At 50.5% G+C, this 10,580-nt stretch overlaps 1 pseudogene; it reads right to left on the bottom strand.

Moving 5' to 3' along the window:
• Positions 1–945: 945 nt before the first annotated feature.
• Positions 946–10,454, bottom strand: LOC121483948 (annotated as a pseudogene).
• Positions 10,455–10,580: the final 126 nt, after the last annotated feature.

Genomic DNA, 10,580 nt, shown 5'->3' with positions numbered 1-10,580 from the left:
AACCTCTTGGATTTCTGGCCACCTTAGGCAGCACTCTTCCCCTCCACCAGCTAGTGCTTCCCCTGTGCTCTTTAACCACAAGAATCTGGTTTTGCTGGTTAAGAGGGTTCTCCAGCCCCTCGAGTCCATCCCACTGGAAAACTTGTTGTTGTTTTGAAAACTTCTTAAAGCCTGTGGTGTTTCTACTCTAGGTGATACAGGGTAAGAAAACTTGGTTCCAATCCAATCGAATCCAATCCACACGGCTGGCTAGATCGTAGTACTGGAAGCAGTGAGCGACTTCCCAGCTGGTACACCTGACCCAGGCAGGGAAAAATTGGAGGAAAGAGCCAGGACTGCCCTTCTATTGTCCTCAAGTCTTGCAGAGGTCATCCGACCTTCGGTGAGGTTTGCCACAAGTGAGACACTAGCAGTGCTGGTGATTCTTCCCTTAGTAACTGCAGCAGCAGCAGGCAATCCTGGTGCAGGATGATGGCCAGCCCTCTTCGCCATTTTTTTTCAACTGAAAGTATTTGACAGATAACACTAAAATTAATCACGAAAAAAAAAACACATTTTATTCTATTCACAAAGAAAAAGCTCCAGTCCATCTTTTAATTTTTTTGAAAAATTCCTGACATTACAGAACTAAACTGAAATGTATTAATATTCCACTCTTACATTTCCATGACAAACAGAAAAATTCATGAGCCAAAAAAAGGGGGGGGGAGAAGCTTATAAAACTAAATATGGATCTCAGCATTAACAGCTGAACAGAGAAAGGAATTAAAACGCTTTAATTAAAAAATCACGAGTGGATGATAAAGTGTGTAGAAACTGAAAATTTACAAACTATTTAAAACCTGGAATAGCTGACTGTTCAGAAACTACACAGATGGATCATGGGGGGGGGTGGTTGATAACAGAGAAAGGGATTATGGATGAATCTGCATTGTTCTTGCTGCTCCCCATGCCACCCGTCTCCGAGGAAAGCCTGACATTGATTTAGATATTGAGCAGGCTAATGCTGGCAGCAGATCCAGTGATGGTAACCTGCCTATCAGTAGATCCTTCCACTGGGTTCGCAAATTTTGATCTGCGCCCAGACATCTGACGGATCTCATTGATTTTGGTGCCTTGACGCCTGATTATGCAGCCAATCAAATCGTTTGGAATGGTGAGTTCATGAGAAGTAGTCTGAGCAGATGCATCCAAACCCCAATAGCCTTTTCACCTCTGGAGAGCTGGATTCAATGCCACTGAATCCGGTGTTGCCATGCGTCATGGGAAAATGAGACTGTTGCATTGCCAACTGTGCAGCTTGGTCAAATCTGGCTGTGGATGGCATACTGTCCTTGAATGGTATAGGCCCTTAGAGGTGGTCCCTCCAGGTCAGGGTTGAGGCACATGGACGGGGTGGTGTGGGGGAAAGTCGCACTGTCGCTGCCTGTGCTGTACCTGTCCTGACCACCTGCAAAGATGACTGGAGAAAACTGGACGGCTTGGGCCGGTACGGGATGGTCACGCCCTTCGGGGGGGACTCCAACATGACCACGCAGACTCTGTTTCACACACTCAGTGATGGATTGCGGACATGCCAGCAATAGTGATTGGCCCGATCCAGTTGAGTTGGGGAGCATATCCCCTGCCACCTGAACCTGAGCCCCTGTACTCTCTCGTATTTCCTTGATCTTGCAACCACCCTTTCCCCCATTGAGAGAGCCACCATGACTGCAGGGACCACCAGCCTCAGGGTAACTGGGGGATCTACTGGCAGCCTGTGCTATTGGTCATAGAGCTGCTGATGTCCTCTTCCAGTTTGTCAATGAATCATAGCGAAGGCTTTTTGAAGATGGCGTTAGTGGGTTCAGCCAAAGTGATAATTCTCTCAGGACAATTCCTTCTGAGATGTTGATACGTGCTCACCACTCTCTCAAGCATCTTCTTAACCTGATTCTCCTTTACTTTCCTGATGATACTGCCAACTTCCTTTTCCATGCATAAGTAGCCGGATGATGAGAGTGACATTTAATCCACCTTCAAACACACCGGTGTCCATGTCGAGCTGTGTTCCGAGCGGAGCTGGACTTTGAAGTGGTCAAGTCTCTTGAGTCACTGAGAGGGGGTGAACGCCACAACCACTGCAGGGCGCGAGGCAACTAGAGGGGAAAAGGTGAGCGGAGCGGAGGGAGGAGGAAGAAGGGCGGAAGGCCGGAGGCAGAACAATAGGGCGCGCAAGCGGGCAGAAGGTGAGTGGAGGGGGACACCGGTGAGCGGCTGAGGAGAGCAAGGGGGGGTGGAGGAGGAGGAGGAGGAGGAAGGGGAAAGAGGCCCCGGGGTGGGTGGAGGGCGCCAGGACCCCAAACCACAAACCTCGCCCCTGTCCTCCCTCTGTGGCCCCACCCATGCTAGACACTATTGATGGGAGCTAGGACCGAGCTACACTCTCATTGAACAAGGACGTTTCCTAGTCTGATTGAGATCAGATAACACTTGAGGAGAATCCTGTCACTTCCACATGCCTCGATACAAACCTCGTGCAGGCACCTACATAAGATGCTGGGACCTACGTCTACTGGGCAGTCTGAATGTGGGAGGGTCCTGCCCTGAACTCAGCTCGCCACAAGGAAGCACGCCTACAAGCCAGCTTTCCAACTAGCTGCGTTCCTCGGGCACTGAGATCGTAACAGTGTCTAAGCCAGGAGGGTACCCAGAATACCACTTCCACTGCAGCTGGAGACACCCTCCAGGTCTGCTTATTCCACTTGCGTCTCACAAGCCTCTGACAAACGGCTGTGGTGCAGATGTTGGAAACTCTTTCTGCAGGCAGTGGTTGCAACTGTGAGGGACTGAGGGTGAGCTCAACTCTCCGAAGTAAGTTGCTTTCGGACAAGGCTTTCAGCTAGCTTCTCTCGTATGGCACCTTAGGATGTCGCACCTGGCTCACACAGGAAATACTAGGAAATCGCTGGGTTGAGCTTTGATGCACTAGTCTTGTGGGCCGGGACCTTTCCACTTACCTCTCACAACACTTCAGGCACGCATCGGGGCTAGGCTGTTAGGAGCGCGGTGTACGTGCAGGCAGGATGTGGGAGGGACAGTCCATAGCCCAACTCTCGGAAGTGTGTATGCTTTGCAGGCAGATGTCTGCTAGACACTTTGATGGGAGCTAGGACCGAGCTACCCACTCATTGAACAAGGACGTTTGCAATGTCTGCATTGAGATCAGATACACCTTGAGGAGAATCCTGTCACTTCCACATGCTCTTCCCCACAACCTCTTCCGGCACCTAACATAAGGATGCTGGGACCTACGTCTAGGGCAGTGAGAATGCGGGAGGCTCCTGCCTTGAACTCAGCTGCACAGAGAGCACGCCTACAAGCCAGTTTCAACTAGCTGCGTTCCCTCCGGGCACTGAGAACGTACAGTGTTCTAAGCCAGGAGGGTACCCAGCATCCAGTCCACTGCAGCTGGAGACACCCCTCCAGGTCTGCTTATTCCACTTGCGTCTCACAAGCCTCTGACAAAGCGCTGTGGTGGCAGATGTTGGAAACTCTTTCTGCAGGCAGTGTGCAACTGTGAGGGACTGAGGGTGAGCTCACAACTCTCCCGAAGTAAGTTTGCTTTCGGACAAGGCGTTCAGCTAGCTCTCTCTCGTATGGCACTAAGGATGTCGCACCTGGCTCACACAGGAAATACTAGGAAATCGCTGGGTTTATCTTGGAGATGCACTAGTCATGTGTGCCTGGGAACTTTCCACTTACCCCTCTGAACACCTTCAGGCACTGCATCAGTGCTTGGCAGTTAGGAGCGCGAGTGTCGTGCATGCAGGATGTGGGAGGGGACTGTCCATTAAGCCCCAAATCTCGGAAGTTGTCTGCTTTGCAGGGAGATGTCTGCTAGACCTCTTTGATGTACCTAGGACCGAGCTACACTCTCATAGACAAGGACGTTTGCAATGTCTGCATTGAGATCAGATACACTTGAGGAGATCCTGTCACTTCCAGCATGCTCTTCACACAACCTCTTCCGGGCACCTAACATAAGGATGCTGGGACCTACGTCTATGGGCAGTCAGAATGCGGGAGGGTCCTGCCCTGAACTCAGCTCGCACAAGGAAGCACGCCTACAAGACAGCTTTCAACTAGCTGCGTTCCTCGGGCACTGAGAACGTAACAGTGTTCTAAGCCAGGAAGGTACCCAGAATACCACTCCACTGCAGCTGGAGACACCCTCCAGGTCTGCTTATTCCACTTGCGTCTCACAAGCCTCTGACAAACGGCTGTGGTGCAGATGTTGGAAACTCTTTCTGCAGGCAGTGTGCAACTGAGAGGGACTGAGGGTGAGCTCAACTCTCCGAAGTAAGTTGCTTTTGGACAAGGCGTTCAGCTAGCTTCTCTCGTATGGCACTTAGGATGTAGCACCTGGCTCACACAGGAAATACTAGGAAATCGCTGGGTTGAGCTTGGATGCACTAGTCTTGTGGGCCTGGACTTTCCACTTACCTCTAACACACTTCAGGCACGCATCGGGGTAGGCCTGTTAGGACGGTGTACGTGCAGGCAGGATGTGGGAGGGACTGTCCATAAGCCAACTCTCGGAAGTGTGTATGCTTGCAGCAGATGTCTGCTAGACACTTTGATGGAGCTAGGACCGAGCTACACTCTCATTGAACAAGGACTTTGAATGTCTGCATTGAGATCAGATACACTTGAGGAGAATCTGTCACTTCCACATGCCTTCACACAACCCCTTCGGCACCTAACATAAGGATGCTGGACCTACTTTACGGCATCAGAATGCGGAGGGTCCTGCCTGAACTCAGCTCGCACAAGGAAGCACGCCTACAAGCCAGCTTTCAACTAGCTGCGTTCCTCGGCACGAGAACTAACAGTGTTCTAAGCCAGGAGGTACCCAGAATACCACTCCACTGCAGCTGGAGACACCCTCCAGGTCTGCTTATTCCACTTCGTCTCACAAGCCTCTGACAAACGCTGTGTGCGATGTTGGAAACTTTGTGCAGGCAGTTGCAACTGTGAGGGACTGAGGTGAGCTCAACTCTCGAAGTAAGTTGCTTGGAAAGGCGTTCAGCTAGCTTCTCTCTATGACCTTGATGTAGCACCGGCTCACACAGGAAATACTAGAAATCGCTGGGTTGAGCTTGGATGCACTAGTCTTGTGGGCCGGGACTTTCCTACCTCTCACAACACTTTAGGACGCATCGGGCTAGGCGTAGGAGCACGGTGTACGTGCAGGCAGATGTGGGAGGGACGTCCATAGCCCAACCTCGGAAGTGTATGCTTGCAGGCAGAAGTCTGCTAGACACTTTGATGGGGTAGGACCGAGCTACATCTCATTGAACAAGGACTTTGCAATGTCTGCATTGAGATCAGTACACTTGAGGAAATCCTGTCACTTCCACATGCCTTCACACAACCCTTCGGCACCTAACATAAGGATGTGGGACCTACGTCTACGGGCATTCAGAATGCGGGAGGGTCCTGCCTGAACTCAGCTCGCACAAGGAAGCACGCCTACAAGCCAGCTTTCAACTAGCTGCGTTGCCTCGGGCACTGAGAACGTAACAGTGTTCTAAGCCAGGAGGTACCCAGAATACCACTCCCACTGCAGCTGGAGACACCCTCCAGGTCTGCTTATTCCCTTGCGTCTCACAAGCCTCTGACAAACGGCTGTGGTGCAGATGTTGGAAACTCTTTCTGCAGGCAGTGTGCAACTGTGAGGGACTGAGGGTGAGCTCAACTCTCCGAAGTAAGTTGCTTTCGGACAAGGCGTTCAGCTAGCTTCTCTCGTATGGCACTTAGGATGTCGCACCTGGTCACACAGGAAATACTAGGAAATCGCTGGGTTGAGCTTGGATGCACTAGTCTTGTGGGCCGGGACTTTCCACTTACCTCTCACAACACTTCAGGCACGCATCGGGGCTAGGCCTGTTAGGAGCGCGGTGTACGTGCAGGCAGGATGTGGAGGGACAGTCCATTAGCCCAACTCTCGGAAGTGTGTATGCTTTGCAGGCAGATGTCTGCTAGACACTTTGATGGGAGCTAGGACCGAGCTACACTCTCATTGAACAAGGACGTTTGCAATGTCTGCATTGAGATCAGATACACCTGAGGAGAATCCTGTCACTTCCACATGCTCTTCACACAACCTCTTCCGGCACCTAACATAAGGATGCTGGGACCTACGTCTACGGGCAGTCAGAATGCGGGAGGGTCCTGCCCTGAACTCAGCTCGCACAAGGAAGCACGCCTACAAGCCAGCTTTCAACTAGCTGCGTTCCTCGGGCACTGAGAACGTAACAGTGTTCTAAGCCAGGAGGTACCCAGAATACCACTCCACTGCAGCTGGAGACACCCTCCAGGTCTGCTTATTCCACTTGCGTCTCACAAGCCTCTGACAAACGGCTGTGGTGCAGATGTTGGAAACTCTTTCTGCAGGCAGTGTGCAACTGTGAGGGACTGAGGGTGAGCTCAACTCTCCGAAGTAAGTTGCTTTCGGACAAGGCGTTCAGCTAGCTTCTCTCGTATGGCACTTAGGATGTCGCACCTGGCTCACACAGGAAATACTAGGAAATCGCTGGGTTGAGCTTGGATGCACTAGTCTTGTGGGCCGGGACTTTCCACTTACCTCTCACAACACTTCAGGCACGCATCGGGGCTAGGCCTGTTAGGAGCGCGGTGTACGTGCAGGCAGGATGTGGGAGGGACAGTCCATAAGCCCAACTCTCGGAAGTGTGTATGCTTTGCAGGCAGATGTCTGCTAGACACTTTGATGGGAGCTAGGACCGAGCTACACTCTCATTGAACAAGGACGTTTGCAATGTCTGCATTGAGATCAGATACACCTGAGGAGAATCCTGTCACTTCCACATGCTCTTCACACAACCTCTTCCGGCACCTAACATAAGGATGCTGGGACCTACGTCTACGGGCAGTCAGAATGCGGGAGGGTCCTGCCCTGAACTCAGCTCGCACAAGGAAGCACGCCTACAAGCCAGCTTTCAACTAGCTGCGTTCCTCGGGCACTGAGAACGTAACAGTGTTCTAAGCCAGGAGGTACCCAGAATACCACTCCACTGCAGCTGGAGACACCCTCCAGGTCTGCTTATTCCACTTGCGTCTCACAAGCCTCTGACAAACGGCTGTGGTGCAGATGTTGGAAACTCTTTCTGCAGGCAGTGTGCAACTGTGAGGGACTGAGGGTGAGCTCAACTCTCCGAAGTAAGTTGCTTTCGGACAAGGCGTTCAGCTAGCTTCTCTCGTATGGCACTTAGGATGTCGCACCTGGCTCACACAGGAAATACTAGGAAATCGCTGGGTTGAGCTTGGATGCACTAGTCTTGTGGGCCGGGACTTTCCACTTACCTCTCACAACACTTCAGGCACGCATCGGGGCTAGGCCTGTTAGGAGCGCGGTGTACGTGCAGGCAGGATGTGGGAGGGACAGTCCATAAGCCCAACTCTCGGAAGTGTGTATGCTTTGCAGGCAGATGATTGCTAGACACTTTGATGGGAGCTAGAATGAGCTACACTCTCATTGAACAAGGACGTTTGCAATGTCCTTTTTTTAAAAATAAAAGAAAAATCAAGCAAGTTTACTTAAAGTTATTTCACTGATTAGTACCTTCTCACAAAAACTCCCCAGAAGACACCTTTTTCTTTATTTGCCTCTTCTCTTTGCTTGACTCACAAGAAGAGTCATCTTCCACAGCAAAGTTGGGAACCTGAATCTTTTCCAGTGTCTCCCTGAGTTGATCCACCTCTGCACGATATTCATCCAGCTGACCTTCTAATTTTTCTCTCCGGAGCCGTTCGTACTCCAGCTGGCCCTGCAGCTCCTTGATAGTCTTTTCAGACTCGAGCTGTTCTTTCTTCTGCTTTAGATCTTCTTCTGTTATCCCTCCCAAGTGTTTATAGTTGCTCTCAGCAATATCCAGCAGGTGTCTCAATTCAACAATTTTCTTATAAGCTCTCATTCTAGCATCTGTCTTATCCGACTCACTTAGACATAAATCATCTTTGGCATCAGTGCTTCCCTCAACACCATGTCTTAAAAAAAACTTTATATCATTTTCATCAATTTCATTATCATCAATGTCATACTTCTGTAGCCCCTCTAATAGCTTCAACGGCCGCTAAATGGTGGAGGGAACATTGATCTAAAGAGTTCTAATAAAGAATTGAATTTCTCTAGCGTCTGTTAATTGGCAGGTAAAAGGGGAGGGAGAGGCCTTTCCTCCAGCAACCAATATCTGCCCTCCTCTCCACCCAGAGGCAGGTGAAACCTCTTGGATTTCTGGCCACCTAGGCAGCACTCTTCCCCTCCACCAGCTAGTGCTTCCCCTGTGCTCTTTAACCACAAGAATCTGGTTTTGCTGGTTAAGAGGGTTCTCCAGCCCCCTCGAGTCCATCCCACTGGAAAACTTGTTGTTGTTTGAAAACTTCTTAAAGCCTGTGGTGTTTCTACTCTAGGTGATACAGGGTAAGAAAACTTGGTTCCAATCCAATCGAATCCAATCCACAACGGCTGGCTAGATCGTAGTACTGGAAGCAGTGAGCGACTTCCAGCTGGTACACCTGACCCAGGCAGGGAAAAATTGGAGGAAAGAGCCAGGACTGCCCTTCTATTGTCCTCAAGTCTTGCAGAGGTCATCCGACCTTCGGTGAGGTTTGCCACAAGTGAGACACTAGCAGTGCTGGTGATTCTTCCCTTAGTAACTGCAGCAGCAGCAGGCAATCCTGGTGCAGGATGATGGCCTCAGCCCTCTTCGCCATTTTTTTTCAACTGAAAGTATTTGACAGATAACACTAAAATTAATCACGAAAAAAAAAAACCACATTCTATTCTATTCACAAAGAAAAAGCTCCAGTCCATCTTTTAATTTTTTGAAAAATTCCTGACATTACAGAACTAAACTGAAATGTATTAATATTCCACTCTTACATTTCCATGACAAACAGAAAAATTCATGAGCCAAAAAAAAGGGGGGGGGAGAAGCTTATAAAACTAAATATGGATCTCAGCATTAACAGCTGAACAGAGAAAGGAATTAAACGCTTTTAATTAAAAAATCACGAGTGGATGATTAAAGTGTGTAGAAACTGAAAATTTACAAACTATTTAAAACCTGGAATCGCTGACTGTTCAGAAACTACACAGATGGATCATGGGTGGTGGTGAACAGCAGAAAGGGATTATGGATGAATCTGCATTGTTCTAGGCTGCTCCCCATGCCACCCGTCTCCGAGGAAAGCCTGACATTGATTAGATATTGAGCCAGGCTAATGCTGGCAGCAAGATCCAGAGGATGGTAACCTTTGCCTATCAGTAGATCCTTCACACTGGGTTCGCAATTTTGATCTGCGCCCCCAGACAGCTGACGGATCTCATTGATTTTGGTGCCTTGACGCCTGATTATGCAGCCAATCAAATCGTTGGAATGGTTGAGTTTCATGAGAAGTAGTCCTGAGCTGATGGCATCAAACCCCCAATAGCCTTTCACCTATGGGGAGAGCTGGATTCAATGCCACACTGAATCCGGTGTTTGCCATGCGTCAGTGGGATAAGGAGGACTGTGCATTGCCAACTGGTGCAGCTTGGTCAAATCTGGCTGTGGAATGGCATACTGTCCTTGAATGGTATAGGCCTCTAGAGGTGGTCCCTCCAGGTCAGGTTGAGGCACATGGACGGGGTGGTGTGGGGAAAGCTCGCACTGTCGCTGCCTGTGCTGTACCTGTCCTGACCACCTGCAAAGATGACTGGAGAACTGGACGGCTTGGCCGGTACGGATGGTCACGCCCTTCGGGGGGGACTCCAACATGACCACGCAGATCTGTTTCACACACTCAATGATGGATTGCGGAATGCCAGCAATAGTGATGGCCCGCTCAGTTGAGTTGGGGAGCATATCCCCTGCCACCTGAACCTGAGCCCCTGTACTCTCTCGTATTTCCTTGATCTTGCAACCACCTTTCCCAATGAGAGAGCCACACTGACTAGCAGGGACCACCAGCCTCAGGGTAACTGGGGGTCTACTGGCAGCTGTGCTATTGGTCATAGAGCTGCTGATGTCCTCTTCCAGTTTGTCAATGATCATAGCAAAGGCTTTGAAGATGGCGTTAGTGGGTCCAGCCAAAGTGATAATTCTCTCAGGACAATTCCCTTCTGAGATGTTGATACGTGCACCACTCTCCTCACGCATCTTCTTAACTGATTCTCCTTTCTTTCCGATGATACTGCCAACTTCCTTTCCATGCATAAGTAGCCGGATGTGAGAGTGACATTTAATCCACCTTCAATCACACCGGAGTCCATGTCGAGCAGTGATCCGGGGAGCTGGACTTTGAGTGGTCAAGTCTTTGGTCACTGGTGGGGGTGAAAGCCAAAAACTGCAGGCGCGAGGCGACTGAGGGGAAAAGGGGAGCGGGCGGGAAGGGGAAGGGCGGAAGGCCGGGGGCGGAACAATAGGGGCGAGCGGGAAGGTGAGGGGGGCCACGCGGGTGGGCGGAGGAGGAAGGGGGGGTGGAGGAGGAGGAGGAGGAAGGGGGAAAGAGACCCGGGGTGGGTGGAGGGCGCCAGG

Source organism: Vulpes lagopus, unplaced genomic scaffold (genome assembly GCF_018345385.1).
Source record: "Vulpes lagopus strain Blue_001 unplaced genomic scaffold, ASM1834538v1 ctg861, whole genome shotgun sequence".
NCBI classification, from domain to species: domain Eukaryota; kingdom Metazoa; phylum Chordata; class Mammalia; order Carnivora; family Canidae; genus Vulpes; species Vulpes lagopus.
Note: the sequence above shows the minus strand (reverse complement) of the source record. Positions and strands in the feature narration are given on the sequence as shown.